The sequence below is a fragment of the Spinacia oleracea genome, chromosome 4, assembly GCF_020520425.1.
Source record: "Spinacia oleracea cultivar Varoflay chromosome 4, BTI_SOV_V1, whole genome shotgun sequence".
Lineage (NCBI taxonomy): Eukaryota > Viridiplantae > Streptophyta > Magnoliopsida > Caryophyllales > Amaranthaceae > Spinacia > Spinacia oleracea.
In genome coordinates this window covers 101601917-101615350 of record NC_079490.1, presented here as the reverse complement: position 1 = coordinate 101615350, position 13434 = coordinate 101601917, and positions in this window count along the sequence as shown.

Here is a 13434-nt window from a genome sequence, read left to right as displayed (position 1 = left end):
AATCCTTAAGGTTAAAACAACTTGATTAGAATTAATAAGGACTGAATAATTGGTAGATTATTGGTGCCCTTGATTAATTGCTGCAAATGTTTACGTGATGCATAATGTGTTTTACTAACCAGCTATGTGGGCCATTCATGATAATGAATGGGTGAATGGTATATATTGTATATGTACTGTTTTGCAGGTTATGAGGTGACTAGTATGGCCCAAATAGGATAGAAAATATGGTCTGCGCACCATTAATTTGAATGTAATTGGTCTAAAGTACCAAAGTCGTTTTTCAATTCAAATATGGTCTGCGTACCATCAAATAGTTGTAATTAGTTTTAATTATAGCTTATCCTATTTGAAGAAAATGGTGCCTCCCACGGAGATTTTCAAGACGGACTTTGAAGTTAAAGCTTCAAGATGAAGTCGGGCCATACTAGATCACATTTATCTTATGCATGTTTTAAGTTATTTATTGCTTTTAAATATGTCTTAAAATGCATGAGATCAAGAGCTTGATTATGTTGCATGATTAAGGATTTTAGTTCACTTAAAATCTAACCAACATAGTAAGAGCCTTAAGTTCCAAACTTAAAAATTGAGTTATAAGGTGCCATGCCAAAATATACACTTGCTTGGATATCCTTTACATCAATCTAGTAATAGTTTTCGCTCAGCGAGGTGTTACTTATTGGTCCTAAAGGGGCAAGGTACACAAATAATTGTGAGTACATGTTAGTTTTGGTGAAACTCAACGATATAAGTAAGGAGTCCTTTTATGTCGTGGCAAAATCGATAGGTTTACCTAATAAGTTCTTAGACGTACCTATCAACCAAGAATAGTTTCTAGACTATTAGCAAAAGGCTTTTGCTTACCTAAGATGTTTTAGGATTAAGTCGACAAACTGTGCTTAGTTCTTCAATGATTTTAGGATCTTGGAATCATTTTATTCACACCTGCCGGAACAATAAATTCGAATAAAATGCTAATAACTTGTTTAAATTGCATGATTGCTTTTCAAGTTATTACTCATGATAAATGTTTAGACTTTGCATGCTTCAATTATGTTTTAATTATTGTTTATAATTAAATATCTTGCACTGCAATAAATCCTTTTAGAAAGGTAACAGTAAATTTCCTCGATTGGTAGTGAATCCAAGAACGATTCACGGAAATGAGAGAAAATGAGCAATTTAAAATGTACGTTTCTTATATCGACTTTTATGGTTGTTTTCGAGAATCAAAATCGAATGGCAAACCGATTGGTGCTTGTGAATTCAAAATACAATGTAGTTTTGAGATCATAAAGCATTGAGTTTAATACGCTCAGCTTTACCAATGGTTAACAACCTAATATCTTTGTCCATTTAATTCTCGAATGAGTCTAGTCCCTAGACATTCGAATAGATCGATGCTTAGAGAACTTTAGAAGCTTCTGGTAAGATCATCTAGTTGAAACAAAATATTCAACATAAATTAAAATGGTAAAGAACCTTGTTGGTGACATTGGACATGTCTAACAAAGTATAAAAGTCAACACTAAAGAATTCAATTCTTAAGACTATAAGAAAGGGTACAAGAAATAGGAAAACGAGGAACAAATGAAAGGAATTTACGATTCCGTTTCTACCTATAAATTTATGTTTAAAGAGAAGTGACCTAGCAATCAAACTTCCTTGGTATCATATACCGCTTGAGGTTCTTACTTCGGTAATAACTCAAACAATGGAAGCTAGGATACACTAATGACCTACAAGTGGGAAGTGAAGCATGGCAATGCTACATTAGTTGTAGGGTCATCTAGTTTGTTTTAAGTCCTTTCAAAGGCTGGAACTTAATGGCTATTTTGTTCCATAATCAACATACCTAAATTTCTGTTTTCAAACACAGAAAGACTCACATTCAAGAAAAACAAAAACAATGTTTGTTTGTTTATTTGAATGAAATGGTCAATTACAAGTTGAGTCAATATGCTTGATTAAAACAAACAACTCTTTAAAGAACTTTACTAGGTTCAAATCAAGCCCTTGATTTGAGTTCCACTAATCTTTGGCATTGTTGCTTAGACCATGTCAACAAGTTAACATTCACAAGCTCTATTTTAATGGACTTTTGAAAGTTGATTGATTTCTAGATCATTTTAAGACAACTAGTCTTACTTGTTGAAAGTAACAAAAGATATGAACTATTGTTAGAACGCCTAGACAATAGAGTTCAAAGCTAAAGAAAGATTTTATGACTTTATTATTTCACATGGATTTGAGTGAATATAGGTTTATTTACTCAAATGTGATATAAGTTGAAACTGTTTGGCTAGTTCAAAGATTCAGAAGTATAAAATCCACTTGGCAAGAAATCATAAAGATCTAGGTTAGATCATGTTGATGATTACTTAAGACCAAATATGATCATCAATGATTGTGTGTTGTAATTTCACAATCTAGGTCCATAAGATATGGCATATCTTAGTTGGAATAACCGAAGTCAATTAGTACTTGATTCGATCAATGATGGATCATAAAGAATTTTCCTATAATTTCTAAAACAAAATGCTCAACTACCACCAAACTAAACCAAATTCGTCAAAGCTATTGAAAAGAAATTTCAGAATAACTTTTCATAAAATATATCTAGAGAGTTGCAAAACTCAGTAGGAGCTTAGTGTTTGTCATTCGACAAACTAAGGCCCAAGTATAGATATATGTTTCATTGTGATTTATTCAAATGAGACACAAGGGTATTGTTTCTACCACGAATTTTTGAGAACATAATGTTTGTTTGCTCGAAATAATGTCCTTTTGGAGATTCATTTCCAAAATGACAAGTGGGAGAAAATAGACCTCGAAAGTTTTCGAGGCGAACAACAAACATAAATGGACATTCCGGAGGCTTCTCGAAGTGCTTCAGAAAATCCGAACTTATTCTTTAAGGACTTTAGAAGTGGCTTTTAAAGAATAGACATCTCTTAGAAGACTTTACAAGTGCTTCAAGGAGAACAGAATATTCAAAGGACTTTCAAGTGGCTATTGATATTCTATTGTTTGATGTTCTATACCCAAGTAGGCATAGAATTCAAGTCACTGAAACTATGCAATTCTTCTATTAGATAGTAAAGAAACCTACGACTTGCAGTCAAACTAAAAGAAGTGACTTGTAAGAAAGCTATGACGAAACCCAGATTCCCTAAAATGGTTAGAGGCCATATATAGACTATATGTTTAGATGGTTAAAGGCCATAAAACATACTCAATGTTTTGATGACAAAATTAAAATTTTGTTGATTTGCAAGAATAGTTTCACACCTATTGGTTGCAACTTTGTTTTAAGGATAAAAATCATCAAACATGAAATTGTGTTCACACGCAAAGCTAGATTAGTTGCTAAAGGTTACAAGCAAATTCATGACATGGATTGTGTTGAAACCTCATGCATAATCGTAATGCTCATGTCTATAAATCAAACAATGATTGCATATTGGTACATATGGCAATTGGATGACAAAACATATTCCTCAATCAAATGTTGGAAGAAAACTATGTACATGGCATGTCATAGGATTTGTGGATCCAAATAACGCTTGAAATGAATGCCAGCTTAGGAAATCTAAGTACAAATTTAAGCAAGCAATTGGGAATTGGAATTGTATTTTAGTGAAGCTAATAAGTATTTTAGTTTCATAAAATATACATGATTCTTATAGAGATATAAGAAGTTTAGTGGGAGTACGTAAAACTTAATTGGTCCTATGTGTATTACACACATATCTCTCTATTGTGAAATAACATTCAAATGCTAATGACTTAGATTTGAAATTATTCATCAATGATGGACCATGGCGAAACTTAGTACATACTGGGTATTAAGATCTATTTACAAAGATCTTATGATATTGTTTTGGATTAAGTAATGGCATTTACTAAATCAAACACGAAAGACTCCATTGGAGATATTCGACCCATATGAATAAATCTAAGTAAAGGATGTTTGAACTATGTATAAGCATTTACTAAGTTAAACATCAAAGAATCTGAGTAAGATTCTTAAACCTATATTATATGTCAAAGAATTTAGCTGGATTTAGTATCTACTGAAACTAGATGAGCTAAAGTTACATGAATAGAATTCAATTGGGAATTATTCTGCAAAAGAATTTATCATGTATGATATAATATGAGGATCGCCAAAAACGTATCGTATGACTTTAGCCATGACGAACATATACCAATCTCTATTGATCTAAGTAAAGATTAACTAGATTGAGATCAAGAATACTTATGGTACTTGAAAAGGTACATAGGAATAGTTCTTGATTCAAGGAAATAAAGATATGCTAAATATTGATGCTACACGCATAAACACTGGCAAAGGATCAAGCAAGACCCTTTGGAGTTAACCATTGATAAGGACGAGCTATAGAGCATCGTGTTTTGAAAATGGCAACATGGGTTGGAGACCATGAGTTGTTGCGTGGGAAATTAAAATAATAATTTCTATGTTCTAAGATATAGTTGGAGAGTCTTCCACATATCTATGAACTGCTTGGATAGGTAAAACCAAACAAAGCATCACTAGCAACCTATACAGTTGAAGTAAAAGTAATTATTGCCTAAGAAGCAATAAAACAGGGTTGTTTAAAGTTCTTCACTGAACTTGGGTAGATCACCTATCTGCTGGCTTGATGGTTCTTCATTGAAAAATGCGTAGAACCACTCTTGAAGCAAGAAAGACGTCTGCTAACTTGATGGTTCTTCATTGCAAAATGAGTGAAACCACCATCGAAGTAAGAAAGACTAGATCACATAATAAACAAACTCGAAAAGATCTTATCATCATATCTCAAAGAACATTCGATGAAAAGGATGTTAAGATTGGCAAAGCATGATAACTAAACCTATGCAACAAGTGAGAAGCAACACTCACGTTGTAGCACTGGAAATCAAGCATAGCTTTGAATTCCATGAAATGTTTTAAAGATGGGTTAGAGGCCCATGGTTGTAAAACATTGGGGTTGAACATTTATCATATATGAAATGAATTTTCATATTCCATTTAATCTTGGTTTAGTATTAAATGATGAGTCCCATCAAATTTGACGAAATATTCAAGATAGACTGTCAGGACCAGTCCTGTGACTAAGAAATGTCTATCAAGTGAACTTGAATGTCAAAGGTTGAAAATGGTCCCTAGTCGGAGTTTTCTATAAAATTGGACGCATAGAAAATGTTAGACGACTAGAATGCAAGATGACTAGTAGTTCTGTTTCTTGAACTATGTGGACATGGCAATGTCATAATCATTTGCACAGATACTTACTTTGGGAAGACTAGTATCGGACAAGACCTATGAAACTTTACTGTAAGAGATGAAAATCTGTCATAAGTAAATTTCATTAAAATTATTAGACACTAAATCCTCAATACCTGAGTGATTTGAGATTACTTGTTTGAGAACTGGTTGCTTTGACGTTGACCAACCGTCGCACCGTAAAAGGAGGCTATAAAGGCAACGCTCAGGTAATCACCTATCAAACGAAGTCTAATCTCAAGATCGCAAGATTGGGATTGTCCTCCCATAAATCGGGATGGGATGCTTAAAAGTTGTACAAGGCCACTCGGAGAGCTAGAAACTGTGAAATGCATGGCCGTGCTCGGATGAATCATAGGCTATGATTATCTGTCTATTTGATCAGTTGAACTCTGAAACCGAGAAACACCTCTGGACATAATAAGGATGACAACTCTTACCTTATGTTCAAGAGCAAGCATCGAGCGACAAAGGAATTAGGAAATGCACACTTGTCCCTAAGGAAAAGTGGGAGACTGAAGGAAATAATGCCCTTGGTCCAAGTATGCATTCTATGTTAAGTCTAATAAATGCGGTTCAGTATTAATTAACAAGTTAATAATTCAGTGAGATCAAGTGAGCTGAATGCCTAGCTAGAGGCCGCTTCAGTTCAAGTGGAATTAATGATATTAATCCACAGCTTACTCTTGACTGAACCCGTAGGGTCACACAAATAGTACGTAAACGGATCAAGTATTTAATGGCATTAAATACTCCATCTATGGATATTCGGAATCGACGGATCTTGGTTTCAGTGGGAGCTGAGATCGTCACAGGCAAGAAATGAATACTCCGGAAACGATGATATTGCCGGACACGGAAATATGGATCGTATCGGAAATATAAATATTATCCAAGTCGTAGATGTTGCCGGAAACGGAAACATGGTACGTATCGGAAAATATTATCGGAAATGGAAATATTGCCGGAATCGGAAATATTGCCGGAAACGGAAATATTATCAGAAACGGAAATATTATCGGAATCGGAAAATAATTCCGGAAACGGAAATATTAAATATTTGTTCGAAACGGAAATTAATTCCGGAATCGGAAATATTAAATGTTGTTCGTATCGGAAATGAATTCCGGAATCGGGAATTTAATCGGAAGCGTATCGTACGAATTAGCATCGGACGAGGCCCGCTAGACGAAGGCCCAGCACGAAGCCAGGCCATCGCCCAGCGAGCCGCACGCAACGCACGCCTCGACCAGGCCCAGCGCAAGGCCAGGCCCAGCCAAGGGCGCGCGCGCGCACGCAGCACCGCACATGGGCTGTGCGCTTGTCGTGGGCCGCAAGGCCTGCGCGGGTGCACGGCTTGTGCGATGCGTATGCCGGAAATCCTAATTCTATTGGGATTCATGCGAAGATTAAAATCCTAATCTTATTAGAATTGCTTTGTTATTTAGAGTCCTAATAAAGTTCTAATTAACCAATCCACATCCTAGTAGGATTACAATTCCTTTTCCATACCTCTATAAATAAGGGCCTAGGGGTCATTATTTATACATAAGTTTTCAAGTATTCAAAACTAGGATTTTTAAGCAGAAAAATCAGCCATAACTCTTGCCCATTTAGCCGAAAATAATAGTACCTTAAGGGCGATTCTAGTTGGTCAATCTTAAGGCGGATCCGGACGTGCTGTGGACTATCTACGGAGGGACGACACTTGGAGTCCTAAAAGACTTGTTCTTGTTCGGTTCGGGCGCAGCTAGGGAAGGCACGCAACAAAGAGTATGCATCTAAATTATGCTATATGATTATGTGTAAATAATATGTATTCCTGGCTTAATGGTTTTTTCCGCATGATTTATGAATTGTCATATGTATCATAACCTCACAGCTAGGTACCTTGAGTTCTTCCATATAGGGATCCAAGTCATTAGAATTATATTGAGGCCTAAAATTGAATAAACTGGATGATTATCATGCAAATATCTATAAATTAAGGTAAAAGGACCACCTCCCTTAAACATGTCGCAGCAAAGACATTCAGAAATAAGCTGATGTATGTTCTTGTTGGGGTGTTACCCTTCATTTCTGGTGATTTAAGCGTAAAGGAGATAATACTTAGGAAAAATTGACATAAATAATCCCAACTTTCACACATCTTCTAAAAATAATCCCAACTTTGGATTATTTTAGAATAATCCAAATTTTAAGGGTTACCTTCTCAAAATAATCCGAAGTCTTTTTTTCTTGTTATTACTAGTCCATTTTGGGTCTATTGTACATAGGCAAATTGATAGTTTGGATTACTTTGAGAATGTAACCCCTAAAGTTTGGATTATTCTAAAATAATCCAAAGTTAGGATTATTTTAAGAAGATGAGTGAAAGGTGGGATTACTTATGTCAATTTTTCCTAATACTTATGGGCAACTAGATGGTGGATAGATCATGTTTGCAATTATAAGCTATAATGTCGGCAACAACAAGACCTATTCAAAGTTGACATCACCTGGAATTGACATGAAATTGTGGGCTTTAAACTAGAATTTTTAACTAGAAACTTTGTAGATGTTGTAAGAGATTATTAAAAAACAGACCTGAAACGTAAATCACTACCAACTCAACGGCTTAACCTAAATCTCAACTGACATGTCCAAAGGTTTATTTATTAATTGATAATTCCCTCTACCTCCTTTTATCGCACATCCCCTATTAATTGTTAAATTGTCTGAAATGTTGAATTATCATTCTTAACACGATGCACCTTGTATACTTTATAAGAGATACTTTTCTATGAAGATGGTGAGCCCAAATAGACAGAGAAGCAGGGATTTGAAGGTAGGTTTCTATGTGGTTAATAATCTGTTTCCAAATAATAAGCTCTTGTTACATTGTGCCATTTAGAAGTATTATGTTTGCATAAAAAGTAGTTTAAAGAAGTTTCTCTTTGAGTACATATTTATAACCACCTCTAGTTCTGCAGTTTTGAATCCGTACAGTGTTTCATGATGTATTTAACAGAGATGGCAATGACTTGCGTGCAACTGTTACAATAACTCTAGTAAGTTTTACCTTCGAATATATTTGTTATGTAAGTATTGTAAGTTACTCATGTACTCAGTCGCTCTATTAGCTTTAGACTTGTGTTTTTGTTCAGCTTCATGGGCATGTTTTTATGTGCCACATGATAACAATTTTTTTTTGACTTTTAACCGATAAAGGCTAAAGGCCAGAATATCATGCAGTGATTTTTAGAGTTCTATTTGATGTTACTCCAGAGTAACATTCTTCTTTTCATTTGATTTTGCCACATAACAAGACAAGGAATTAGTTAGGAATCATGTTAAGCTGATTTATTGACACCACTTTGTAAGCTGTTAGTTTGTACTTGATCATTCATGGGATCTGAAGTTTTTCTCTTAAATTAAGTACACCTAGTAAATAATATAGATTGTTATCTAGCAAAAAGACAGTAAAATATGTGTTTTTGTTCATTAACAATTAAGGAGTCATCACTAATACCTTTTTAGCATATATTAGGGCTCGCCTGGTGCGAGAGTATTTATTAGGGGATTAATTTTCAAGGGCAGAAACAATTTCCAGTAATTTTATACAGGGGGTAATGATTTCACGTTTGCCTACATGTCTGTCAAGATGAAATTAAGTGATTTGAATTTGTGTGGTCAAAATTCATTGCAGTCCAAATTAACAGAAGATGCTGCAATGAGTTTTATGTGTAGCAGAATTGGACGAGACTTCGTGGTATGCAAGAGACTTGATGAGGTAGAGACTTCTTACATTATGTATATTAATTACTCTATTTCTCTAACTGCATTAGTGTTAGTTCAAATAAGTTTTGTTACATATTCATTAAATGACATCATATTCAACATTCAATGTTAAAGGAGCTGAGCATTGAGAAAATAAATTTTAAATCTTTTTTAGGGTGGTAATCAGATTTCTCATCATGTTTGGAAGGATTAATATGCCAAGATTTTTCCCTTTTTTTTAATTTGGTTAATTTTGTGGTGAATTATGATGAATGTATATTATAATATAACTTTAATTAAAATTTTGAGAATTTTGAGGTCGATCGATCTTTTGTCTGGGAATATGTGAGGAGTTATATAAGAAGTCAATGAAAGAGGGTTAACTGAGATGAAAGTCGACCTTTGTGTTGTATATTCGAGTTTCATAATTAATTGAACTTGAGTTGGCTATTTCAATCTCATGTTGCAATGAAATACCCATACATTTTGTCTTGCTATTATGCCTTTGATTTATCAATGACACCTACATTGTAAACATGTTTATAGTTTCATATTGTTTAATACATGCAAATCTTACTTTAGCATAACTTTTCTGACATTTACCATAAACCATATGCCTTGCATTTCCATAAATTTTTAATGCTCGTCCATTACGTAACATTTTTACGAAATAGTTTGTATATCCTGGGGGATCGTGCGCACTAGCGTAGAGTCTAAAAGCCATTGATTATATAAATGAACAAAATTTCACATTAAAAACCCACAAAAATTAAACAAAATCAAAAGGAATCGATAAAATTGAACGTGAAGTAAAATTGGAAATTGGAACATAGAAAGAAAAAAAATGTTAGATGATAGGTCCGTCGTCAAGCCTACCAAAAAATAAAAAAACCTAACTTGGTCTCTCTAATGGGTAGAAAGGGCAAGCAAGAGTCGATCCACAGGGACTAAGGGGAGCACTGTTAAAATATTGACTATGATAAGATAGGCCAAGTCTTTTTGGGGTGATGATTTTTGGGTTAAAAAGAACAACAATAAAAAAAAAAAAAAAAAAAAAAAGGGGGCTTGGGAAAGGGTATTCCACCAATCAAATAATTCACAAACCAAGCAATCAAAATGAGAAAGAACAAAGGGGATCAATTGAGGGGAATCGTTCATCCAAGGGTACTCTAACTACTCTTCCAAGCTAGTTAGATTGGCCTAATATCCAACCAAAGACCTATTTTCATGGCTAAGGCATTGAACTAAGCATATCCATATACATGATGAACATAAACAATCAAAGAAAGTCCCCTAGACTATGTAGTCCCTATTTTCATGGTCCTCCAACTCTAATGATCTATTTGAGGCAACCCCTTAACTTCATCTTTCGATCTTTCACTAAGGGTACCTAAATAATGCTTTTATGATGGCCAACCACACAAGCATTCATGAAATACCAAATCAATCAACCAAATTCATCCCAAGTGAAAATCTCATGTTCAATTTATAGGTTCATAATCTCATCAATGGCTTCAACCAATTCCCAAGTAAAACAACTACTCACAAATCATTATAAATAGCAAGAACAATGATATCACAACTAATAACGTGAAATCCAACACTAAACTAAGACAAACAAGTAATTAAAAGTGAAACAATATAAAAATAAACAAATTAAACAATAAAACAAGAGATAGAGTAAGAAATTCTCATTGACATTGCAAGGAGCCTCCAAATCTTCAAGTTTCCTCCTTAGATTCTTCAAAATCCAAGCATTCAACAAATTTTTCTTCACTTTATCTCTCTAGAAAATGAGAGTTTCTCTCTCTAAAAACCCTAACCTAAGCTAAAATCTGCTAATACATGGCTTCCTTTTTGAAAATGCTGTACATTGACTATTTATACCAAGCAACATAGTAATATCCGTCAAAAGTAAGTGTTCGCAGAACATGTCGTCCCGGGCGGGACGGAATTGTTCCGGACGGGGCGAGAGAGCCGGAAAAAATTGCAAAAAGTTCCAGTAGCAAAATCCCGCCCGGGGTAAAATACGTCGCGGGCGGGATGCCTTGTCCCGGGCGGGAGCAGCCTTCTCGCGGAAAGTCGAACATAGCCTGCTTCAAATGGCCATAACTTCTTCGTTACTCGTCCAAATAAGTCGTGTGACCACTCGTTGGAAAGCTCTTGGAATAATATTTCATATCCAATTTAGATCACAAGAAAATATTAAGTAGAAAAAACGTTATGCTCGTTTTAGTGTGGTTGTTGTGCACAAGTCTTGCAAAACTCTTCCAAATGGTTTTATTTCGCTCCTTTGCGCCCTTCCATTCTTTGTGCGTGGCACGTAGACGTGCAAGATCCAAACCTACAACATTAAACACAAGGGAGCAGTACCAAATCCTAAAAAAGTGACAAAATTAACTAAAATTTACAAAAGACCTACAACTATAACAATTATCTAAAACTTAACCAAAATAAGCTAGAAAATGCACAATCAGGATGGAATAAAGATCAAAATGGGAGAAAAAAGACACTTAATAGTTGACAAAACTACCACTTATCATTAGACGTTTGACGTATTGTTTAACGGGTGTTATTAAAAGGCAATTAAATTATTTATAACCCCATAATCAGGTATTTCAATGAAAAACGAACATAAAATAGGGAGGGAAGGGAAATATACCAGTTAAAAGGCTAGATAGTATAATCTAGATCAAAGATAACCAAATCGGGAAAATCTTGTTAAGTCATCCCAATTTTACAGACTAAGTAACTCGAAGGATTCCCTTGATTATTACCATTACAAAAGTTATTTTACTAAAATCATGTTAAGTCATCCTATTTTTCGCCCTTTAGTTCCGTAAATGGAAAATTCAATAGTGTTATTAACCAGGGTTTCTAGGTCTTCGAACTGCCGCCAATGCTACTAATCTTAATATAAGATACTCAATATTAAGATATGTACCTAGAAAATTCTTAAAAGTCATAAATTGAGGGAAGATAAGAAGAAAATATCTGAAATTCCTTTGAATTCAAACGAATGAGATAACTTTGATAGGATGAGATTATCGGAATGAGAAACCCTAATCTGAAACATCAAATCCCACAAATAAAAATAAATTTATGAACCGAAGTACATAGACCTAAAAAAATCTTAATCATAAATTGAGGTTGATCCTTGTAAATTTCATGTCTCAAATAGGAAAAGTCTAATTTCATGTCTCAAGTAGAAAAGGTCTAATGGGCTGGAGGGAGAACATGCAAAACAGAAATTGAACCTACTCTATATATAGAAACTTCCAATATAGTGTACCATTACCTTCCGTAGAATGCGGTCCATCCATTTATGTCTCGAACATTCTCACTAACTCCAGCATCAATCGACACCAAGCGCTGCAGCAAGATGTTGTAACCCTTGTCCATCTTCATCAAGTATATTTTATCATTTTCCATCTTCGCATATCTTGTTACATAGCCAAGAGACTACTTTTCTTTCATGTGTTGGTCAACCCCCCAGCAGAGCTTATATTTCATTAACAAAAGAATTTTTCAAAAAGTTGGATCCTTATTTCCAAAACGCTCAGATGTAGACTGGAAATTCTCAGAAGACCTGTAGTCAGAGACAAAGCTTCTTCTTCATGAAATTAACGATCATGAACATAATCAGACAATAGAAATTATAATGCTCACACGATGTACTTTCTTTCCAAATCAAAAACATAAATCTTAAACTATCCAGAACAAAACAACTTAACAGAATAAAATACGGTTCACACATAAATCACAACCACTATGCTTCACCCTTGAATGTAAATAAAACTAAAATGTAAATGGCACAAGTAATTAAAACAAAATAAATCAATCCAGGAAATGACACGGAAGATTTGATAAAAGTGACACTACCATTACAACACAATGTTTAATTTCAACTAAGACAGTCAATATGCTAAATCGATCTAAGAAAAACAACTCAGAACTAATCAGGAAGTAGCATCAAATTAAGGAGGATTATAAGAAATTACTTGAAATTCGTTTGAAATCGAACGAATGAGATAGCTTGGATAAGATCAGATGATCGGAATTGTAAACCCTTATCAAAAACATCAAAACGCCCAAATAAATCGAAATTTATATAAATCAAAGTACATATGCTGAGAAAATCTTAAAAATCATAAATTGAGGGAATGTTTGTCATAAATGACCTTTTATAGTCCAAAAATTATGACAAATGATCTTTTAAAAAAAATTGTGAGATAAGACCCAAATCATGTTTCATTATTTGATCAAGTTGTGAATAGGGACCAAGACCCATTTTTCAGTTTTCCGACATTGACTGTCACATGCATGGCACATGACCCCATTTAACGATTTTTTTTAATCTCTTCCCTCCAAGAATCCCC